This window comes from Lontra canadensis, unplaced genomic scaffold (genome assembly GCF_010015895.1).
Source record: "Lontra canadensis isolate GAN:19392208 unplaced genomic scaffold, GSC_riverotter_1.0 scaffold46, whole genome shotgun sequence".
Classification (NCBI taxonomy): domain Eukaryota; kingdom Metazoa; phylum Chordata; class Mammalia; order Carnivora; family Mustelidae; genus Lontra; species Lontra canadensis.
This window is the reverse complement of record NW_022631040.1, coordinates 6,115,945-6,141,356: the sequence shown is the minus strand read 5'-3', so window position 1 is coordinate 6,141,356 and position 25,412 is coordinate 6,115,945. Positions and strand designations below refer to the sequence as shown.

At 34.5% G+C, this 25,412-nt stretch overlaps 1 pseudogene; it reads left to right on the top strand.

The window, feature by feature from the left end:
- The first annotated feature begins 1,010 nt into the window (after window positions 1–1,010).
- Window positions 1,011–1,371, top strand: LOC116876604 (annotated as a pseudogene).
- The last annotated feature ends 24,041 nt before the right edge of the window (window positions 1,372–25,412 follow it).

Sequence of the window (25,412 nt, the reverse complement as noted above, 5' to 3'; positions counted from 1 at the left end):
AAGCGACACACGGAAATCTGGGAGAACACAGCTTTATTTTCACTGGATGCTCAGTGGGCTCATTCCCCAAAGACTGAGCACCCAGCAAGGTTAAGGGTGAGTTTTTTATGGCTATAGGTGATGGGGGATGGTAATTTTTTGTGGTCTCTCACGCAGGATTGGCCCCTATTATGTGGAAGTATAATCTATATGGAAGCATCTCAGGAGAGGGCTAAGTCATCCTGGGGAACTTGTTTTCTTTTCTTAACCAAGTGGGATGGCCATTTGGTCTTTTTCTGACTCAGTTGGAGCAATGGAGAGCAGTGGACAGGAAGGGGCTGAGGCCCATGGGTCTCTATCCACCTCAACATGAGTATGCATACAAAGATTTTTTTTATTATACATTTTTCCTAACCCGTATAAAACTAGTCCCAGGTAACAAAGCCTAAATACAAGGGTGGGTCAGGCTAGGTGGAGACATCCAATCATTGGGGGGGGGGCACATACTGTCTCCCTAGCTACCAAGGAGTATGGGTCCCACCCTTTGGGTGGCTTTTGGGCTCCAATTCTGACCAAGGTGATAGGCTAGTTCAAATGTCTACTATAGGGTAAATTGTAATTCAATTGGTCACTTATGTGTGACCTAACATGACTGTGCAGCTTTCTCTGTGTGTTACAATGTCATTGGCCACCTGTGCATGGCCAGGACCAACCACATGGCCTTTGCCCTTAAAATCTAGTCTGTGAAACAGAGAAAGGTCGCCCTCTCTGTAAGAGGCACGGCCCCGAACGATCAGTTTGATTCTCGATGCTTGGCGCAAAATAAAGCTTTGCTTGACCTTCGCTTTGCATGAGTCTCACTCCTTTAATCACGGGCCCATTATTGGGGGACCTTTCAAAAATGACCAAAAGCTCTTTGAGTAGAACTTAAGGGTAGCCACAGAGAGGTCTGGACAGCCCACTACTGCTCCTCACTCCCCACTATTTGCTCTCCCTAAGGAACAGGTGGAGAAGGCAGTCACCCACTGCAAATGGCTTTTAAAGACACTGGAAAGACAACCATGGAACCAGAGGTGATGATTCACCGAATTAGAATTACTCAAACTGGCCAAAGAATAAAATCTTTGTAGAAGGTATGTGTTGATTTGCTCAGAGACATAAAGGAAAAGAATCTCAAAGTAGAAGGACCAGTTGAGATGCCTACCAAGACTCTGAGAATCACCATAAGAAAAACTCCCAGTTGTGAAGTTTCAAAGACTTGAGATCATTTTCAGAAGAGGATTCACAAGTGACTCATTAATTTTTCAAAGTCCTTCTGAGATTGTTAAACAAATTACTTCTATCAGTATTGAGCCAGAAGTGGAGGTTCAAGTCACATTTGCGGATGCTTAAATCAAACTTTTAAATAAGTTATCAACTGTCTAAAAAATAAAAATGACCAAAAAAAGAATGATGAAAACAAACCCCCCAACATCCAAGAAAAGTTTGAAAATAAATTACAAAATTTGGTAATCATACTTAGAAAACCTAGGGTCTTTATGCCTGGTCTGTGGAAACCCTTTTGCTGATTCATTCAAATAGCATTTTACTGCATTTAATTTGTTGTACTATTAGAATTCACTTAGGTTTTACCTATATTAAAAGAATTAACACATGTAATATAGAGCATTCTGTTTCTCTCATGTTAATAACTCAATACAAGCTAGCTGGAAACAATATTTATAGTAGTCATAATACTATTACCAAATTTTCTCACTGAAATTTCACCCACTCAGAGGCATGGAAACAATATTGAAATGGCTCCTTTTTAAAATAGCCACATCAAGTGCCTCTTTTGATTATCCCATTTGTTTGTAAGAAAGTTTCTCTCTACTTGTATGTAACTAGCTCTTGACAAGTGATTGGAAAGATGAAACAACCTGGTAGAGTTCCTTTGATTACATGCAAAAGGTTTTCTGAAGTTCTGCCTGATATCTGGACTAAAATTGAATGCATATATTATTGCTTTGGGATCTGAAAAAAATTAAAGTAATCTTTATTACTTGCTGTTTGCAGGGGGCAACATGCATAGGATGGAGTAATAAAACTTGTGTTTAAGCATTTGAATTAAAAGCAGAGCAAGCCATCAGGCTGTTTTGCTCTAAACACTGTGCTGTGGCTTCCTACATTATCTACAACCAATTACATTATTGGTTTAAACAATAGCCAGTAGTAAACCACACTTGCAATTTTTTAATGTAGTTTTTACCCTTGTTTGAAGCTTTAACACATACATGAATAGATTCATTAACAAGAGGTCATAGAAAAAGAGATTAAAAAGTCAAGGTGATGAAATTTCAGAAATAGCATATGAGCAAGAATATAGGTGTCATCAAACATACACACACACAAATATTTTAAAGGTGAAACCAGACCGATAAGGTTGAAAGCACTGGAATTACTGTGGCAGTAAATAGGGAAATCAACAACAACAAAGAAGTCATTGTTATATAGAAACAATTCTAAAATAAGACTACATAAAAATAGCACACACTATATAGATTCTTAGCTACCAGGTGTAAATGGATACTTGATAGGGATGAGCAAAGGGAAGGCTGAATGCAAAGCACAAGTTAACACCCCACACGTCCCCCACCCTCCATTCCTGGGTGGGACATGTGTGAAATTTTTACGGGAATCTCCCAACTATCTTAATGTTAATGCCTTGCTAGAGGGGAAAACGACCTTAATAAGGCAAGACCTCCAGTATTTCTAGGTCCTCTTTAGCATATGAAAGTTCTTTTGAAATCTCCCTTTTTCCTTGCCTCTCCCAATCCCTTAGTATATATTCAGCCACCCCTCTGGAGCCTAGGGCAGCTGCTCTTTCTGCCCATGGGTTCCTGTCCTGGGGCTTTAATAAAACCACCTTTTTGGTGTGTAAGCCTGATGATTCACAGACCTGTACCCCTGGGGCAAATAAAACATTATATGTTAATAAAAATAATTAATTAAACACACACACACACACACACACACACACATGCCTTTTTGCACCTGAGATGTCTCAAGAATTCTTTCTTGGCCATTGGCTCCAGACCTCTCCCCAACATACTTCACCTATCAAAACCACATCAATAGGACACTTGATTAACCTGAAAAACCTAGTAGGACCTCTGTCAGATGAAACAATGATACACCATCATTGAGGCAGTGCTGTAAGTAATGGGCGAAGCTTTGTAACTGAGAGTAACAGAGGTCAACAGAATAAAATACTGTGAATTGAATTGTCAAGTGTTAAGGAATTAGATAATCAGGGAAAAAAGTACAGCTAGAAAACTAGAATTTCCCACATGGAATTTTAAAGTGGCAAGTGTGGACCAAGAAGACAATGAGGCTATAAAGCAAGTACAAGTGTTTATTTTGAATCTCAGGGACTGCGATCCTGGAGACACACGGTCAACTGAAATCCGTGTGTGTGTGTGTGTGTGTGTGTCTGTGAGTGTGTGTGTGTGTGTGTGTACACATATATCCTATGATATGGATTCTTCCCAGCACACTTATAGGGCTAAATAAAGGGTTTTTGTGAGGTTATTGTTTCAGTGCAGGACACATAATTTATAAGGAACATGAACATGTTCCTTATAAGTGTGGAAAGCAACCCATGAGAATGGAACCCACAAGAAGGGATGAAATATGAATCTTAGTGCTGTTAAGCCTCCTACTTCCAGTGGAAGTATTCTTCAGCATAATGATGAACTTTTAGAATATAAGTGAGGTTCAGTGGAATGAAGTCTGGAGCCCACAACCAGGAAATAATTCTTGAGATGTCTTTGGTGCAAAATGGTGGTTTATTAAAGGACAGGAACAGGACCCATGGGCAGAAAAATCTGCTGCCCTGGGGTTGTCAGGGGTGGCTGATTATATACTATGGGGTTGGGAAAGGTAAGGAAAAATGGAGGTTTCAAAAGAACTTTCATATGCTAAAGAGGACCTACAGGATACCTAAGGCCTTGCCATTGTCAAGTTAAGGTTGTTTTTCCTTTTAGTAAGGCATTAACACTAGATGGGGAGCTTCCTGGAGGAATGTCACACACCTGCTATCACAGCTCCTTATCAATGAGCTTTAGGGTTAGAAGAAATTTAACCTTATTTACTCTTCCCTCTGCCTTAGCCTCCCTCAATTTCATGGAGGGGAGCGTGATGTTAGGGCTTCAGGGACTGAGTTATGGGTGTTCGAAAGTTAGGCTATTGATAAGAAAGTTTCTTCCTTGTAAAACACTAGGACATTTGTAAACTGAGAGAGACTCAGTTTTACAGGATTCTAATTGAAAGGCCCCCCAATAATGGGTCCGTGATTAAAGGAGCGAGACTCATACAAAGCAAAGGTCAAGCAAAGCTTTATTTCGCACCAAGCATCAAGAATCAAACTGAACATTCAGGGCCGCGCCTCTTACAGAGAGGGCGACCCCTCTCTGCCCCACAGACTAGCCTTTAAGGGCAAAGGCCATGTGGTTGAGCCTGGCCACACACAAGTGGCCAATGACATTGTAACACACAGAGAAAGCTACACAGTCATACTAGGTCAAACATAAGTGACCAATTGAATTACAATTTACCCTATAGTAGACATTTGAACTATCACCTTGGTCAGAATTAGCGCCCAAAGGCGGGGCCCACACTCCTTGGTAGCTAGGGAGACAGTATGCGCCCCCACTGATTGGATACCTCCACCTGGCCTGACCCACCCTTGTATTTGGGCTTTGTTACCTGGGACTGGTTTCCGGGACTTGTTTTTAAGTAAGTTCCCTGGGGAGGGGGGGGCAGGGACAGTTTAAGTTTTGCTGCATGAACAACAAAATGACTGTTTAATCTAAGATGGAATCACTCTGGCTAAACAGGCCCTCACAGTGATCTCTACAAGTTAACTACTTCTTTTGTCTAAGAATGTCACACCTATTACAAAGGGGGGAGGGGTGTAGGGTGCCAGCTTCTGCTTTGTCCTCAGCTAGCCTTCTGTTCCTTCATCAATAAAATGGAGCCCTTCATCATGACGCTGGCTCAGGATTCAAGAAATTGAAGCAGGGGATTCAGAAGACAGAGCCGCTATGGGCCCTACTGCTTCTCACGACAACCACATGATCCAGCAGGTAGATAACAACATCATGTGTGAACTGTAACAACCCTGCATGCCCTGTACACACCTTCTAGCACAAACATAAGGCAGCTGCTGCTTCTCTTGTGCCTGAAATTCTTCCACAAAATGTCTTATTCCTCATGATAACCTGAGACTATGCAAAGAAGAGAATTCTCGGAAATGCGATTTTCTAAACTGGCATAGTGCAAAGCTACCACAAAAGAAATTTTAAACATTGCATAAATCGACTATTAGCTGCTTTAACCAACGCCAGAATATAGCAATTTCTTTTTCTCAACAGCAAAGATCTCCATTTCTACTCTTTTAGGTTTCTACAATTGTGAAATTAACTTGAGCTCATCATCATCTCAAAATGTTTCTCCTGTGTAATCATAAGCTACAATATCCCTATTCTGTTTCTTATGAGTGATATAATATTCATATGTTTATTACACCAATTATCTGTTTTTCCTTGAATATCTAATTTTTTGTTGAGTTTCTGTTTGAAATATTCTGTTTATGTTACCCCTAACTCTTTCCAGATTTAAAACATAATAATGCAAGTCAGATACATGTACAAATCTATGCTAACATACGTGTTAAAGCTGATGTGTTATGTGTGCCTTTGAGAGTCAGAGTGAGTAAATGTTCATAATGACTACTGCTACTCCACCCAAGACGTTATATTCAAGAGGGGATATAGGTTACAATACAAAAAGAACTACTTTAGGTTGTTGTTTGTCATGATTAGGAAAGACAAAATTAGTAAACGTCTAATCAAAGTTTCACTAACTTTCATAACTTCTTGTTGGAAGAATAAAATATTTTTCTTCAACCTTTGTATCCCATCAGACCACCTCACTTAGAAGAAAGAATAGTTCACCCAACCTACATATTGAAAAACATGGAAAAGAACAGAAAAAAAGAAGAGTGGAGGGAAGAAAGTAGGAAGCAACAAATGTGTATACAGAATATTGATAAATAGTCTAGAGAAGATTTAATCTCAAGCTAATTAAGGTGAATATTCTTGGAAAAATAATTCCCTCTCTTTTCTTCTCTAAAATAAGTCCTCTTCCAGAATTAAATGGTATAACATCAAATGTCAATGAATGGCAAAGCTGCCACCACAAGTATCTATAGAACCCTAGGAATTCAGAAAGCCCCTTAGGATAGCTTCTAATATGTAAATTTATGGGTTGGGAGAGGGGAATAAAAGAAAAAAATGAACAGGAAACTTAATTTATGTTTGAAACTAATCAGTGCCTAAAAAACTTATGTTCTCTTAGATTTCTTTTTAGACTGCTACATTTGTGACTTTTATCAAAATTGTGTTTCTTGTTCTGAAAATAAATGAAAGGTGTTGACATCCAGCACTGTTCTATGCCTACTGTTGGATCAGAACAGTTATAATAAATGACTTGGAAGTGACTGTCAATTTCATTTTAACTAGCTAGTTTCAACAACATGTCAAAATTTGAGATTGTCACTACACTTTTGCAAATTTGAAATAGAATTATTCAAAATGTTTTAGAAGTTAGACTTTGTTAGGTTGTAATGCAATACAAAGCTTGCTATGTTTAAAGAGAAAATAATCTTTCACTTGTGACAAATTAGGAGGGAGATCTTAAAAAAGAAATTGATTCCCAGAGGTTAAAATGGCTTTGCTAAGAACAAGGCATTCAATAATGTAAAATTTTCTTTCTTGGTAAATTTACTCTCAGGTGATCACTTTAGGAAAAAGAGATAACTAAACTTTTCATAATACTATTTTTAACAAGGTGGAGAAAGTGTACTGAGGCATTAGTAAATTTAGCATATATAGACCTAGTAGTATAATTGAGGCAAAGACTATTTATTATTATTCTAATGCCATCCTGGAGAAAAAGCTTTTAGTGGTATGTAGTAGAACCAAATACTTATTTAGCAAGCTCTAGATATTAAATATTTCTTCCAGTGATTTTGACAAAAGATGTACAAAAAGAGAATTGAATTTGGGGATAAATAATAGCAATAGATTTGACACACTATTTGAGATGAATAATATTTATAATATCCCAAATAGGATAGGTCTAATAAGTTAAAATATCACAGCGGTTAGTGTAAATTCTAAAGTTAGTATTAAAAGAAAAAGAGACACTGAATTCAGTATCAGCTAGATACCAAAGTGGAAAAGAAACATAGATGGAAAGGTGAAACTAAATATTAGTTTAAAATTGCAGTAAAGATTTAGTCCAAACAGACATAAGAAAGAGAATCAGAAAACACTGATATATCTACAGAGAAAACCAACAAATAGACCATATTGGACAGGAAGGATAAATCAGTCTAATTCACATGTTATGTCTACATATTTCCACAGTGTTAGAATACTGAGTCGAAGGACAAACATATTGGGTCATTCTGTACTCAGATACTTACTCAAAGACTGTGGAAATAATATAAATAAAATATTACTCAAAGAATATGGCTAGAAGTAAGCAAAATCAAATTTTATTATCTCCTTCCCAAACAAAACTATCTTGTATATGATGTAAACATTACATGGACATTTAAGAGAAAGCATATTCCATTCTAAAACAACAGTAACAGCAGACTTCATGGCTGTGATCCCAGACTCATTGTAGAAAAGGAAGACTTATGTAATTATACTCCTTTCCCATTTGAGGTATTCTGGTAGAAAAAAAAAATAAAGGCAATCCTTTATGGCTTCACCCTCTTATTATAAAACATAAATATAATTGTTCAGGAGTATAATCTTTGAAATTACCACCAAAATAAAATTCAAAAGCCTGTCTCATATAGAAATAAAATACTCTCCTAGTTTATTTGTTAAAATATTTTCAACTTTGAATAAGTCTCTTAAATGCAGCCAATGATTTCTAGAGGCAGAACTAAAATGTGTTAACCTATCAGCTTCATCGTGACATATATATGCCTAGTTACTGTATTACAACCAACTGTAGTGTCTTCAGTATGTGTCTCTTTTCTGGAATCTCTTTACAAACCTCAGGTTGACAAGGTCAGTGCCATTTATCCAGGCTCATTAGATAATTTGGGAATGAATGGATAAAAATTCACAAGAAATACAGAGTCAAACAAAGCTTTGTTTAAATTCCCCTACCCACATACACTTTCCCTTATAACTAATTTCTTTATTCCCTTATAATAATTTTATTTCAATTATTTCCAGGACATAAAAGCCCTGATGACAGTTTAGAAGGTGATTTGAATGTGTCTGATTTCTCCCAAGTGATGTAAATTTTGTAATATTGGCAGGCTTTAAGGAAAGATTTTTACCTTCATACCTTACTCAGCTGGAATAAATAAATTCTTCCAATAAAGAATTTTATTAACTCTGCTTACAGTATATACAGTAGTCATTTGTTTTGTCAATAAATTGCTGGTTTTATTAGTTATGCCATTTTAAACAGAGCATAAAGTGCAGCTACATAATAACCTAAAGCAGAGAAGAAAAACTTTTACTGATAATATAAAAAAAAAAAAAATTGGAGAATGTGAAAATGTGACTAGTAAAATAAAAATTTGATCACCCCAGCAAGAACTCCAGAATTAGTGCAAAAAAGAGAATCATACTATTTTACCAGCGAGAACAAATTCTCCTTGCATTGTTGTACATCATATATTAGTATCAAATTACCTACTTTTTAGTAAGCCTGATAAATATATCTTGAATGAATCTATAGTTAATAAGTATCTATATACATATAATGATTCATTTTGCAAGTATTTAAGTTTTTTAGTTTCTCTCTTATAATTTTCCTAATATGAGAATTTAATATTACAAGTTTCCCTTTATTTAACACAGTTACTGTATCACAACTTTTTTTTAATATGCAGTGATTCCTTTAACCATTAGTTCCAAGTAGGTTTTTTGTTCCTATTATGATTTCTTCGACTCATTAATTATAGAATGTGTGTTTTTAATTACCAAATATAAGAGTTGCAAAATTTAGAGATATAGTTTGTAAAATATACATTGTTTGAATATTTTTGAGGATGCACTATTAATACATTTAGCAAGTATTTTATATAGCATATATTATGTCTGAAACTGTTCCAAATGGCTCACATATCTTATGACATTTAATCATCTTCAGAACTATGAGATTATGGTCTCCACATTTATGTCACATTTTATAGTACAGGGCATAGGTTGCTAAAAATGACATAAGATTGTGGAGATGAGTTGTTTAAAAGTAACATATAACAGTTCCGAGGCTGAATTATAATAAGTTTCCTCAGCCTTTCCTCTGTTTATAAAAATTAAAACAACTCTGCAGAACCTTCTTGTATAAAAATGGAACAGAAATATGCAAAGTGGTATCTCATGCTGAGAAAATATCCATCTTGACTATGCTAATTTTCTCCATCGCTAAGGATGAAAGAGTATACCCTGAATCAAAATCAGCATCATCTCACGTGGAAGGGAATGTGCTCCCGTGAAACTGATGAGGAACTGAAAGCTTTGTTATAAGGAAAGCAGCACAGGCAATAATAAACTTTGAGAAAAAAAAATACAAAACAAAATAAAACAAGAGAAGAACCTAATGCCAGGACTAACATTTATCTTAATATTGATTTACTGTGTCAAATACATTTTCTCACCCCCAAATCCTGGCTGCTGACTCTAAATGGCTCAACTGAACTTGAGCAAAAGGCAGAGAGAAGTAGTGTTTCAATCCAGAGGTCTCAGCTTCTCACTGTACAGAGCAGGATGAAAGATGGAGAATACATCTAGAGGACAACATGGAAGATAAAAACATACATATAAAGACAACACTTTTGTTATCTAGTTATCACAAATGCAACAGTGTCTCATGCTAGCAAGTGAGCAATGTCTATATACTAATTGTAGTAAGAATAAATTATCAAGTATACTTCATAGTCTAAAAAAAAAAAAATGAATTACTGGGCACCTGGGTGGTTCAGTCAGTTAAGCACCTGTCTTTGGCTTGGGTCATGATCTAGGTCCTGAGATCATCAGTCTCCTCACTCAGCAGATAGTCTGTTTCTCCCTCTACCCCTCCCCCCTGTTTATGATCTCTCTCTCTCTGTCTAATAAATAAATAAAAATATTTTTAAAAAATTACTTGTGCGATACCAGGTGGCTCAGTTGATTGAGCACTGACCTCTTGATTTTGGCTCAGGTCATGATCTCAAGGCCATGGGATCAAGTCCTCATTAGGCTCCAAGCTTAACAGGGAGTCTGCTAGAGATTCTACCTTTCCTTCTTCCTTCTCCCTCTGCTTGTTCCCAACCCCCGACCCTCTGCTCATGTGCTCTCTCGCTCTCTCAAAATAAATAAATAAATCTAAAATAATAAAATTAAAATTTAAAAATTTAAAAAATAAATTACTTGAATAAAACTAAATTCTGATTCTAGTGAGGGAATTTTAAGTAGAAATATTACATTGAAAGATGAATACAATTTCTTAATTTTTAAGTTAAATATTTTGTGTTTTCTTATGCTCATTACAAAAGGTTTCTGATACATATGTCTCAAAGTGAATAAATTAATTAAAATAAACTCTAATACTAAGCATAATACTTTAATATGAAATGAACTATAAATATCCTATATTTAGTATATTTTATACTATATGTCAAAATATTTACATATAAATAATATTTTAATAACAAATTATTTTAAATCAAAATCACTCTCTTTTGAATCCAGTTATTCAAAGAAGTACATATGTTTCCTAAGGGAGTATTAGTAATTTAAGATGTAGTCCTCATGGATTTATTCTTTAGGAGATTTTTTGCATTTATAATTATGAAGGATTCTCTTTTATTTTTAAAATTTGTTAATTCAGTATGGTGATAAGAATAATTATTGCATCATTTTATATGTTAAAATACTGTCTTAATTATTACATATAGAAATTTTTCTGAAACTAATCTTAACCCAATGAAAAATATTAGATTTACCTGTTCTAAAGTAATGAAAGAAAGCTTGTCCAAGGGAAGATGGGAAGTTAAAGACTGACCCTACACCTCTGTCACTTTTGACCAACATTTTTTTAAAATCCCAATATTACTGTTTTTAAAACCAACAGGGGAAAAAAAAATGTTGTTTGCAGCTCACAAACCACTTCATTATATTAATTTGAATCATGATTATATTAGGAACAAATATAAAAATAAATGCAAGTATAAGTAAAAAAATGTACATCTTATTAGCTTGAATGGTAAACACTTCAAAGGAAGAACTACTTGTATGTAGTATTTTCTCTGTTTAATATATTTGTATCACTGATGAAATTATTTTCTTATACCATAGATCCTGCACCAGATTTCCCTTCAGAATACAGTTGTTCTAAGTAAAATTTAAAATAAAATGATCATGGAGAAGTGGTTTCTTGAAATGTTTAATGTTTAGTAGTTGGTGATCACAGGGACCAAAGAACATGTTATTGTTTTGTTCAATTTGTTAAACATTCTATTGCCTCTAGTATAATTTAATTTTTACTTAGTGGCAAAATATTGCTCCAGGCCCTGTCTATAACAGTTACATATAAATCTTTAATATTATTCAGTCCCAACTAACTGAGGAATTTTCTTTTATTTTTCTCTATGATAATAAATCAAATGCTATATTTATTCCCAGGTTGTAATCATTTTTATTGAAACCAAATGTTTTATATTAGACCTATGACTTAGCCCCATTCTCCTCAGAGGTTATTCATTAAAATTGATTATTTTTTCCTGAAATGATATGATATAAATTCTTTTTTTTCTCCCTTTAAGGTACAGAGTTGTCAGGTTATTTTTTAATATACAAAATGGCATTTAAAACTTTACTGTATTTCACTACCATGCTGGAAACTGCAGAGCTGATTTAGTATGTTTCCACTACTATATGTCCCTGTTTTATAGCTGCACGAAAGTAAACCTACCTGAATATGAAACTGATCTTCTAAGTTCCAAAATCATAGATATGTGAAAAGTATTGATAGTTTCTGACTTTTCCTTTCTTTCTTTTTCTATCCCTTTAAACTTAGTCCAAACATTTCTTTAAAGGATCTGTCCTTCAGGGTGCCTGGGTGGCTCAGTGAGTTAAGTGGCTGCCATCAGCTCAGGATCCTGGGGTCCTGGGATTGAGCCCTGCATCAGGCTCCCTGCTCAGTGGAGAGCCTGCTTCTCCCTCTCCCTCTGCCTGCCACTCTGCCTATCTGTGCCCTCTCTTTCTCTCTCTCTCAAATAAATAAATAAAATCTTAAAAAAAAATCTATCCTTTAAATAAGGTATGTAATCATTAGTCAATATTCATTTTTAATGGGTTAAAATTGTAGAAATTGAAAAGCTAATTTGTTGAGTACGTGTGCTAAAATAACACCTTAAGAAGACCACCATGATATGAGGGCCATCTCCATTTCCTGTTCCAACCCCACACACTATATCTAAGATATCACCAACTGCCCAATCCCTTATCCTCCACATCTGTTTGCTAATGTGAGATCTGCAGTTCCTTTTAATTCTCACCAAGTTAGCAGTTTATTTTAATCCTATTTCCTCATGTCAAGACTCGGATCAGAGCTGAAGTTTCATTGCATCTAACCTAACTCTCCCATTTATCCCGAACTTAACAAATTTCATTTTGTGGACATTTTTTATTTTAGTTTAATTCCAGTATAGTTAGCAGACAGTGTAATATTTCAGGTGTACAATATAGTGATTCAACACTTCTATACAACACCCAGGGCTCATCACAAGTCCACTCCTTAATCACCATTATCTATTTCACCCATCCTCCCTCACCTGCTTCCCCTCTGGTCACCATAATTTTGCTCTCCATAGTTAAGAGTCTTGTTTCTTGGTTTGTTTATCTCTTTTCTTTTCCTTGGCTTGATTGTTTTGTTTCTTAAATTCTACATGTGAGTGAAATCATAGGGCATTTTCCTTCTCTGACTTATTTTGCTTAGCATGATACTCTCTAGCTCCATCCATGTCATTGCAAATGGCAAGATTTCATTCCTTTTTATTGCTGAACTAGTATCATTTTTTTAAATTTCCAAAACCACATTTCCCTTATAGCTTTTCCTCTCAAAATTTTTAATGGATCCTTAGTATCAAAGAAAATGTTAATACTACAACATTAAACTCAAGGCCCTAGAAAATGCCAGCCTTCCAGGGTTACCTTCCACTTTTCTCCTACATAGAGAATTTACTTCAGTCAAGCCATGCTACTTGATACATAAAATTTTCATTGCATTTTCCACTACTATTCTTTTATCACACCATTACCCTTTTATGTAAAATGGATTCTTTCCCCCATATTTTTCCCTCTCTAAATTCTACCCTACCCTTCAAGCTCTAGCTAGCTTAAATCTTCCTTGTTCCAAAAGCCCATTTTTAAGCACTCCAGGCAAAAGTGTTATTGTTTCTACTCTAAACGACTATGTAATTCCACATCTGTCTACACTTATGAATGTATTATTCACTAGTCCATGGAACTGTGAAAGGCATTTCATATGTTTAATTTCCTAGATTGATTTTAGAGACCTATTTGTATCAACCTGCCTCTTAGGAGGGTAGCTTCCCGACATTGAATATATATTTGATGAATGAAGATGGTATTTACCTAATAAGAAAAATGGAAAATAATAGAAGGATTTTTCAAAAGAAAGAGTTAATTTATAGTACTACAAATGCTTAGTTTTCCTCCTAGAGTGTTCTTCCTTATTTCATGTCTTTCTTCAGTGATATTATGGTTTAACATTTATTGAGCATAGAAAATGTGCTTGGCACTGAACACAACTCAATAGGTAGGCATGGATTCTGTTCAATGAGCTTGAAATATTCATCATAAAAATAAGGCCAAAAAGAGTATGAATGATTCAGACCAAAGTGATATCTTTATTATCAGCTCCTTCTTTTCCATTCTTTCTGTTTACTCCCTTGTATATTCATCTACATTAAGAATCCCATCAATCTACTGCATGTTCACCCTTTCTCTATTTCCTCATTTTCACTCATGCCAACTGTATCCTACCCTAAGGAAAGAAACCAGACTAATTTCACAAACAAAAAGACCCTGGATTACATGTTCTCTCTAGCTTCCCAGTACAGTTTTATTTCCTATCATAGCCATATCAAAATTAAGAATCTTTGTTTCAAGTAGCAAAAATCTTAAACCAAATATTTTTAAGCAAAAATTGAAATATCTATTTTATGCACCTTAAAAAAAGCTTGGCTTGATAGGAAATTTCAGTACCTATGCTTCCATCTTTTCCAAAAGCCAGTTTTCCACATGATGGTAAATGATTATTAGAGCTATGGATCTCCTGTCCTTAACCACCATGACTTGGGGGAAAACAATATGCATCTCAGTCTTTAAAATTCCAGCACAGGCTTATCACATGTATTGACTCTGATTGGTTACTTGCCCATTTTTGAATCAGTGGCCTGGCCATTGGTATGGGTTAAGCTTAGAGACAAGCCCTTGAACTGGAATGAGATAAAAGTTTGTGAAAATGTAAGAGAGGTAACTTTTGCAAAGCAAAATCTTTGTGCTATTGGTTAAATAATGGATTATAAATGTATGTGACAAAGAACAAATACATATGATGCTAAGGATATACTAAACATCTTGACTTAGTTGGCTGTATTGTTCATTTTCCTTCTCATTTACACCTAACAAAAATGTGCTCCAATTTTTAATTTCTCTATCCAAATCTACATTTAACATCTACTTTTTTAAAACCTTTTATTTATTCAACAAATGTTGAGAGTTTTCTCTGTCCTTGTCGCTGTTAATATACACTCTAAATAGACTCATAAAGACAATAGACATTTTTGTCTTAATGAAGCTGGTGTCCAGAAAGAGGAGACAATAATGAGCATTAACCATTCTAATTTCAGGAATGTATAAAGTATGTGGGAGTGCCAGAGTAGGCCCCACTGAGTAAAAAACATTTAAACAAGACACTGAGGGAGGTAAGGGAGCTTGCCAGTTGGTTGTATGGGATGCAGGATTCCAGGCAGTGAGAAGATCCAACACCAACAACCTAAGGAAATGAAATAGCTGGAGTAGATAACAAATGGCAGGGAGGCTGGTGTGGTTGAGAAATTGTTTCAACTAAATGTAGAAAAGTTTAGGTCAGAGTTCAGGTTTAGGTATATTCAGAATGGAAGGCAATTATAGGAGAACAGATTTTTTACTCTGAGTAAAATGGACTGGCACTCGAGCATTCTGGACAGAGGGGTACGGTGATCTGATTTATATCTTAAGAGGAATTGCATTCTTATTTGAGAATATTGTAGATCAGCAAAAGGGAGATTCTTTGATGAGGTTGATAATTCCAGAGAGAGATCTTAAGAGCTCTGAACAGAGTGGAGGTTGTTAAGGTTGTGAGAGAGAACAAATTTTGAGTATATTTTTATGGAGAAGCCAAAAGAATTTTTAATGGCTTGAATAAGAGGTGTCAAGAAAACAAACAAACAAACAAACAAAACAAATAGGAAATATGAATGATTTGTTCTTATTTGGCCTCAGAAATTGCAATCAAGGAATTTCCTTCAACTAAAATGAGAGGACAGGACATAGAGTTACTATAGGTGTAAGATTTAGACTTCAATTTTGATTGACTAAATTTCGCTATCCAGTAATAGAATACTTCTCAGATTTTATGTGCTTAAGTCACTTTGTGATAGTAGTAGAATAGTAAATGTCAATTTAATAGAGTAGGACTTTATAAAATGCATTTTCAACATATTCCCAAGCAATGTTCGTACTATTCATGCTTAGACCAGATTTTGAGTAGCATAGTGTTGGACAACCAAATGAGAAGTTGACTAGGTGCCTGGTTCTCAGACGAGAGCTCTACTTACGGATAAAAAGTTAGAATTAACAATATGTAGATGATATTTGGAGCTACAAAAGAACCAGATTACCAAGTGAGAGACTGTCTATAGGGGATCTAGAGTTGATATCTTACACTTCCCAAGATGAAGAGACCTGGAAGAAGAAGAAACAGTAATGTATATTGAAAAGGAATAGATGTTAAGGTAGCAAGATAAGCAAGGATAATGTAACATAATACAATTTAAGTGATGAGAGTGTAGAAAGGAAGAAGGAGTGACCAAATATGTCAAATTAAGAGTTGGACAATTAAGATAGGAAAGAATATTGTCTATCAGAGGCAACATTTTGGAGTTATTTGGTAATCTTAAGAACAGTTTTGGTTTTAAAAAAATGGTTTTGGTATTATGGTGAAGCAAAAGCCAGAATGCATTGTTTTAGAAAAAATGAAAGGACAAGGATTGTGAACAGTATGTAGAAACACATCCTCAGGAGATTTGCTTCATAAGGAGCAAAAATATATGTTAGTAACAAGCAGGTTGTTAAGATTAACTTTTTGGTGTTTGTGTGTTTGTTTTTAGTTAGAATAGAACTAATAGTTATTTAAATGGCATAGCTAGTAGAGAATGAACATTTGATAATATACAAGAGAGAGTTCTTGAAACAGGGTCCTTGAATAGAGGACATATGATTGAGATCTATTACAGTCAACATGATTTATGAATGCTGGTATTTACTTCTGTTTTCTGCCTGGATATTTGGATTTCTACACCATAAGGTTATTCTTTATTCCCCTTTCCACACTGCAGTCTTTAGGAAGAAGTTACAGTATCCAGTCCTCACTTAAGGAGTGGGAATTTATGCTTTATTATGTAATTCATATTGGGATCATCTGCATAAAACATTTGTATCTTTTCTTGAATTTATTAATTTTTCAAATATTTATGTATTGTAGTATGGACTAAAAGTCATATCTTTTATGCTTTGAATTACAATTCTGTGCTGCATTTTTTGCTAAATAGTTTTAGCTTTGGCCATTTTGAGCTCCTTCATATGGCTCTTCAGCTCCTGAGCTCCTTTGACGTATAGACATCAATTTGTACTCTTTTGTGGGATGGGGGAGAGGGATGCACTTCATTATTTCCTGGCACAAGAGTTTCCAAGCCCATCTTAATTATTTTCTGTCTCAGTCCTAGAGCCAAGTGTTTCTCTAAGAAGTCTTGATTCATTTTATTGGAGAGTAGTATTAAAAACATAAATTGGGTGTGCCAGGGTGGCTCATTTAGTTAAATGTCTGCCTTCTACTTGGGTCATTTTCCCAGGGTCCTGGGGTTGGATCCTGGTTTGGGCTTCTTCCTCTACTTCTGCCTCCTGCTCCCCGTGCTGTGCTTTCTCTCCCTCTCTCTTTCTCTGACCCACAAATAAATAAAATCTTAAAAAAAAAATAACAACAAAGATCTGTGTGCTAGGTGTGCTTATCAAACCTGAGGTGTAATATGCCAGTCACTCTACCAGGTGCTAATCTGATGTACAGGAAGCTTGTTATATAATACCTGCACCCAGGTCCTTTTACACATTCATCACACTACATAGACTATCTTCCTTTTCACTGATATAACTGCTATTCAACCTTTACAACCCTGTATAAAGGGTTATGGAAATCTCAAAATAATCTACTTTCTAGAAACAGAGATGAAATAGCAGGAGGCTGGATTTTTATGTCAGAACTTCAATTAAGAATACAAAATAGAGGTATACATAGAAGGAAACATAACACACATTTATTGGAATAACCTAAGAGACACACTTTATCATATTGAATAAGGCATTTAAGAAGGAAATTATTAGTACACAGAGATTTAGGAATGGCTATAATTTTAGTTTTGGATCTTCCATAGCAAATTGAATCAAAATGAAGAAATACTATAATTCAGAAAAAAGTAACACTGTCTTTGGCTACTAGAGAGAGTCATGGAAATTATACCTGTACTCTCCAGTCTAAAGTGCAAATTATATAAAATTGGACTCATATTGATAAACATTTAAGCACCTAAAATAATACCATAGTGTTTATTTTGTCTTCTCTAATCAGGTAACTTACCCTTTTAAACTTTCTCATTTTGAATATCTTTCAAATATTTTAATTTCTTTTACTTATTTGACATGCAGAGAGAGAGAGAGAGCACACAGCAGAAAGCACAAGCAGGGGGAGGGGCAGAGGGAGAGGGAGAAGCAGGTTTCCCACTGAGCAGGGAACTCTACATGGAGTTCTGTCCGAGGACCCTGGGATCATGACCTGAGCCAAAGGCAGACACTTAGACTGAGCCACCCTGGCAGCCTGAAGTATTTTAATTTCTTAATTTAGTTATCCATCACAAGTTTTATAATCTATAAGACACATAATAATACAGGGACCAAAAAGTAGTTTATTGTCTAAAGCATATTAAGTAAGCAATATCCTCATTAACATAAAATAATCTTTAAAAATATTAAGACCAGGGCACCTGGGTGGCTTAGTGGGTTGGGCCTCTGCCTTCGGCTTAGGTCGTGATCCCAGGGTCCTGGGATCGAGTCCTGCATCAGTCTCTCTGCTCATCAGGGAGCCTACTTCCACCTCTCTCTCTCTGACTGCCTCTCTGCCTACTTGTATCTATGCCTGTCAAATAAATAAATAAAATCTTTAGAAAAAAAATATTAAGACCTTTTGCTATTTAATATTTCAATGGGGTTAGATCAATCAATGGGCTGTACCTTTCACTGATAATCATATTAGCGTGGATTTTAAATTCTCTAAAATACAATAATTACTATCATTATTAAAAGTGATTTCCACAGGGGCGCCTGGGTGGCTCAGTGAGTTGGGCCTCTGCTTTTCGTTCAGGTCATGGTCTCAGAGTCCTGGGATCAAGCCCCACATCAAACTCTCTGCTCAGTGGGGAACCTGCTTCCCCCTCTCTCTTTGCCTGCCTCTCTGCCTACTTATGATCTGTCTGTCAAATAAATGAATAAAATCTTAAAAAAATGATGTCCACTTAGTGAACAGTGTTACTATTTCTTCTTTTCTGTATGGATTTTAAAAAATGGAAGATCATCACAATCATTTCAGTTATTATAACTGGTTCATAAACTGTACTGATATTTGCATCAAATTTTGTTATGGTTTCCAAAGAAAAGACTATTTATTGGTTTCACATTATAAATATGAACAATTTACATTTTATAACTTACATTTTACTGGGTATTTCTTAGAGAGGTTATTTGAGAAAACCTTTGATATAATTATATTTACTAAGTTTTTACTGATATTAAATATTTGATGGCATATTTCACAATGTGTAAATATATGTCAAAACATTTGAGTTCATTTTCATGATGTTGTATAATAATGTTTTATAATAATTACATTATTTTAAAATGTAAGATGTTTTACAATAATTTAACTAATGCTAGTTGAAATACAATACTTAGAAAAAGATTCTCCCATCTATACTTCATATTACATGTATAATGTTGAAAGAAATCACTTATTAGATTTCAAATAAATATGGCATTTATGTATGAAAACAAATTATTATGAGTGATGAAAATGAATGGATGCTTCAGTAGTTTTTAATAGAAATAAAATTTGATCATACTGATTACAGATAAAAATAAATCCACATGGGATTTTTAAATGACATAATTTTTGATAGTTAGGAAATCTTATGGTCCTTAAGGATTTTTGAAAATATTAAAGGTAACTAGAAAACAAATATATCTTGAAAATGTAATTGTAGCCTGATTACTTGCAAATATTTAAGTTACGTGACTCTGACTAAATAATTTTTTATTTATGTGAAAGTAGAAATACTTATGACAAGTCAAAATTTTTCTTCTTATCTTTTGCCTTTTGCAGAGATCACAGCCTACACATGTGTTAAATTCTGAAATGAGAAGGCATAAACTAGTGTTATGATATTCTACTGCAGTCAGAGGAAGTAGATAGGGCAAGCTTTAGACATGGAGCCAGAATACCAACTTACTCTTGTCATGTCAATATTAGGACTTCCAGTTAATTTTTAGTGGCCTCTAAGTACTTTGATTTTCTGAGGCCCTGTTTCCTCATCTGTGACACATTGCATTCTGATATCTTCACTTCTAAAGATGAGAACATTGAAGCTTTCTGTATACACTTCACAGATTGTGAAGAATAAATTAGTCAATATGTTCCATTTTTTTATGTTTTAATAACAAAATAATGTGAATTATTATAATGAAAAGTATGTATTTAGTAAAAATATTTCTAAAAGTGCTTAAATATTCTAATGCATCCAATTACATATGCCAAATATTTCTGAGGTTTTATGTGTCTAAAACAAAGGAAGTACATATTTTACATATTTGTATGTTAGAGTATATATAGATTTTATATGCATAAAATGTGATTTATACATATATCATCAACACAAAACATAAATTCAGAAGTATTGTCTCAGAGGATTCTGTAAAGGTGTCAGGATAGGAAGCACCAGGAACATGTTTTCCTATGTAGATGAAAATTGCACTGGTAGAATCTGAGTAATTATTTTGAAACCATGGACTCTATTAAAGGCTTGTAACCTCTACAGGAAAACTTGATGATAAATTATGGCCAATTCTGATGCTTAGCTCAGTAGTAAATACCCATCCTTGCCTGGTGCAGAACCTTTGCAGACAGCTGTATGCATGTTCCCAGGACAATAGGGTTTGCTGGAGCCAAGATGAGCAAAATGAACTCTATCCTCCAAATACCAGGAATCTGTACTTTGATTACAGTACTTTATCTGTACTTTATCTGTACTTATCAGTACTTTATCTGTACTTTGATTGCTGCTTCTGTTCAAAGAAATGCAAAAAAAAAAAAAAAAAAAAAAAGGTCACAGTCATTGTTACTGAATTTCCCCTGTACTTAAAGGGCCAGAGCACTTTTTCTTCCACCCTGACTCCTCCTTTTTCCTTATTTATCTCTTTTTGGAAACCAGACTATTAAAGACTAGGACATTCAAAAGAAACTGCATGTATAAGGAAAATTAGAAAGTAACCACACAGGCACAGAGAAAGGCACAAGATCAGAAAAGACATGTGAAAACCTTAAGTTTACACTGAGACTGATGCTAGACACAAAGACAGACTGCAAGAATAAAAAAACAAAACAAAACAAAACAGCAACAACAAATATCCCAGTAAACCCTGGGAGAGAAGAATAATCTCATTTTTAGAGTTACATTACTAGATTTAAATGTCCAATTTTAAACAAACAAACAAAAAGAATCACAAGATATACAAAGAAAGAGGAAAGTTTTTTGCCCATTCTGAAAGAAAAAATAAGTCAACAAAAATTGTCCATAAAAAGGACTTGATGGCCATTCTATTTCATAAAAGCTAAAACAACTATCTTAGGGGTGTCTGGGTGGCTCAGTTGGTTAAGCATCTGCCTTTGGCTCAGGTCATGATCCCAGGGTCCTGGGATCAAGCCCCACATCATGCTCCCTGCTCAGCTGGGAAAATGATTCTCCCTCTGCAAACCCCTCCCCCTGCCCCGCTTGTTTTCTCTCTCTCTCTAAAATAAATAAATTTAAAATATTAAAAAAAAAAAACAACAACTATCTTAAAGATGCTTAAAAAACTAAAGGAAGGTGTGGATAAAGTTAAAAAAAGGTGATGTATAAACAAAACTGAAATATGAATTAAGAGCTCTGTGGAGCACTATAAGTGATGGGACATTCAGAAGGAGAGGGGAGAGAAAAAAGGAAAACAGAGTATTTGATTAAATAATGGCTGAAAACTTCCTAAATTTGATGAAAGACATGAATACAAGCAACCAGAAACTAAAAAATTCTCCAAGTAAGAGGATCTCAAAGAGTTCTATATTGGTACATTATAATCAAATTTTCAAAATTCAATGACAAAGAGAACTTCTTAAAAACATCAAAAAAAGAAGTGACTTGTCACTATAGGAGATTCACTATGACTTTTTTTCTATTAGTCATTTGAAATTCAATAAATCTTTGCTATGTTTTAAATGTCAGTTCATTAAACTTTCCTGAATAGCTTTTCTAATTTCCACAGGTCTACAGATGTCTTTTGTTGTTTTCCTTATGTGTTCAAACATGGTCTAATACTTGTTGAGATAGTCCACCGTTATTACCCACCTCCCATTTCATTTAGACAGTCTCTTTTCTCTTTTGCACCTGTCCTGATCATTTTGAATATTATTTCCAGTTGACATGTAACAGTGCATTGTCTTGTCTAATAAGGGTGATTCCATCTTGAATATTTGGAAAACCTATCATTCGATTTTCTGTCCCTTTGTACTCCCAGTAAGTTAGAGGCTGCATATTACTCTATTTGTGCTGTTCCTCCTCCATAGTCAGTGGTTAGAATAGAATTTACTAGATCTCTGGGTAGACATGTATTTCTTTGTCTACCATTTGCATTTCCACATATTTCTATTATTCTGAAGTCATTTAGCTGTTGGTGGCCTGTCCCTATCTGAATAGATTGTCATATGCTTACAGCTTTTTCATGATAGATACCATGTAAGAATGTAAGTATAGTCATTGTTATACAATATGATTGGTACATGTGTGTGTATAGATAAAAATTCTAAAAGATACATATCAGATCATTAGCACTGTTTATCCAAGAAAGGTTTTAAAAGAGGTTTGGAGAGGAATGGAAAGAAATCACTAACTGCTTCTACATTTTTGACTTAATACTTTACCTAAATATAGTTTATATGACTTAAAACATAATACAAATAAAATAATAAAGCATGGAATACCATAAAATATTTTAAATAGCTATTTGTCACTCTGTTTCTCTAAGTATAACTTCTGTACACTGCATCAGTATAAAACTGATATGATAATTTAAAATGCAGATTCCTCTCCTTTTCTCCCAAGTAACTGGAGTCAAATTTTCTGTATTCCCAAAACACTCCAAAGTTGATTCTCATGTAAATTTAAAATTAAGAACCATTTTATAAAGGGGAGCAGGATTATATTACTTTTCAAGTATACCTTGATGACATTTTGTCATTCTTACTTCTTTTACTACTTCTATGTATAAAGTATATGTACATAAATATTTGTTTAATTATATACCAACCCTTATCTAGATTGCCATGACAACCAAAGAAGGGACAAACAATAAAATGGCAGTATATTTCTCAGACTGAATATTCATGTTTAATTCTCAGTACTTCACACACACAAAAAAAATTAGTTTTTCTTTTTCTCTCTGTTTTATTTTAGTTCCACAAGACAGGCAACAATACATATTTTAGTAGAGGTTGGTTGATTGTGAAATAGTTCCCATAGATCAGAATTTGATTTCTGATGTGGGCAATTCAATGAATCATTTATTATATCATGCACAGGTGTTCATTAGGAAAGCATCATACTCTAGTGGAAAGAACAGCTATTCTCTCAAGATCATTCAAGTGTAAAATTGCATTAGGGACAATGATAAGGGATTAAGTGACCATAAGTGCTATCTTTATGCCTTATGTTATAAGCAATAGAAATGACCCTTATAGTCCCTATGTTCCAAGCAATAATGGATCGTCTTTTCAAAACTGACCCAGGATGCTTAGCATTTCCAGACAGTATCATATAACTGGGCAGATTCACACTGGGCTCTCAATATTCCTCCAAAATTCTTCTTTTTTTCCTAGTCATCATTTTCTTCAAATTCCTAAAATTACTATTTCAAAAGTCCTCTACATCTCAAATCATTAATCTCCTAGCCTCTATCACTCTGAGTATATGACCTAATTTCCTACTTCATATAAAAAATTAAAACTCATGAACCAGTAACAAATTCAATCTCCAAATCTTTAAATCTATCCACTCTTACTTAGATATTGATATCTTTGTTAATGGACAAGACATTTCCTGCTTTGGATGCTGCCCATTCTATCCCTCCTTTACAAGCAATTTATCAGATTTTGTGCTTAACATATCCTCCCCTTTTCCTTATCTTCCATTCATTTCACAACACATGGCAGTCACAGTTATAACTCTACCAATCCACTGAAGGAGCTCTCCTAAAATCCCAATGACTTCCATGAATTAGATTGAATAGAAGCATCCAGACTTCATCTTGCTTGACTCTCATCAATGTTTCACACATCTGACAATTGTGTTGTACTTAAATTATAACTTTTCTTTCTTCTGTGTCACTAATACTCTGATTTTTCTCTTACTTTACTTCTTATTCACCTTCTTCTTTGTTTCTTAAATGTTATTATGACCCATACCTCTGCTCTAGGCTCCCTGTTTTCTTAATATAGAAGAGTATTTTAAGAACTCCGTCCCCTTCATCGTTGTTAATACACCTGGCCTAAGTATGTGTAATAAAACTAGTTATGACATGTAACCTTGTCACCAAGCCATGATAGTATTACATAATACTTATATTACTTTGAAATTATTGATGAGTACCTTAGATAATTGAATCTCAGGCTGTGCATCTCTTGGTACTGTGAGAAACTCAAAGAAAAAAAGGCCAACAAAGAGCTATGTGCCTTAAAACCATTAAGAAAGCATTACCTAGAACATAAAATATAAAGTAAGATGGTAGCTGTGTTTTTGTATGTATATGTATATACATTTCTGTGTGTTTATCAAATGTATTCTTTCTTTAAAAAGAGCATCTTCTAGGGAAACACACACACACATACTAAATTGTGTATAACCCATGTAAAATATGCAATGAATACTCTCTCACTCTTCTCTCATTGAAAGCAATAGAAGAGAAAAGAAGAGATCCTAACAGTTTAGGGAAATTGGGGAAGATTTACTATGTTCATATGCAATATTTAAATTATTAGCATTTATCTCTTTTTAGAGAAATGTGCCTTTTCAAAACATAGTTTTATAGTTGAGTCTACACTATGTTTTAAAACTTAAATGAGTGAAAATAATTGATGTAAAAACATTTAGTCATATAAATATCAACCTTGCCCACTGAATTCATTAGGAGATGAAGAGAAGTCCATATGACTTCTAGATATCTTTTTTTAATATTTTATTTTTAAGTAATCTCTACACCCAGCATGGGACTTGAACTCACAACCCAGAGATCAAGAGTATCATGCTCCACTGACTGAGTCAGCTAGGTACCCCTAGATATCTTTATTCATGAATAATAGGCCCCTAACATTGTTCTTTATTACTTAAGTACTATAAACATTCTTTTTTTTGGTTATCTTAGCTCTATTATAATCACTATTTCATAGACATTATACTCACAATGTTGTATTCAAATTTTAATATCTGAATTTGTTTCTTGCTATCTCTGTAACAATTCCTTGTGTATATTAAATAAGCCTGTGTCCTATTTCAAGTCCCTAATACTGAAAGTGTTCAAGACAAGCAAGTGATATTAATGGTGATGGGGTAGTTTTGACAAGTTGACTTCTGCTGACTAGACTTTTGCAGATAATTTGCAGAAACTACCTGAATATTGTAC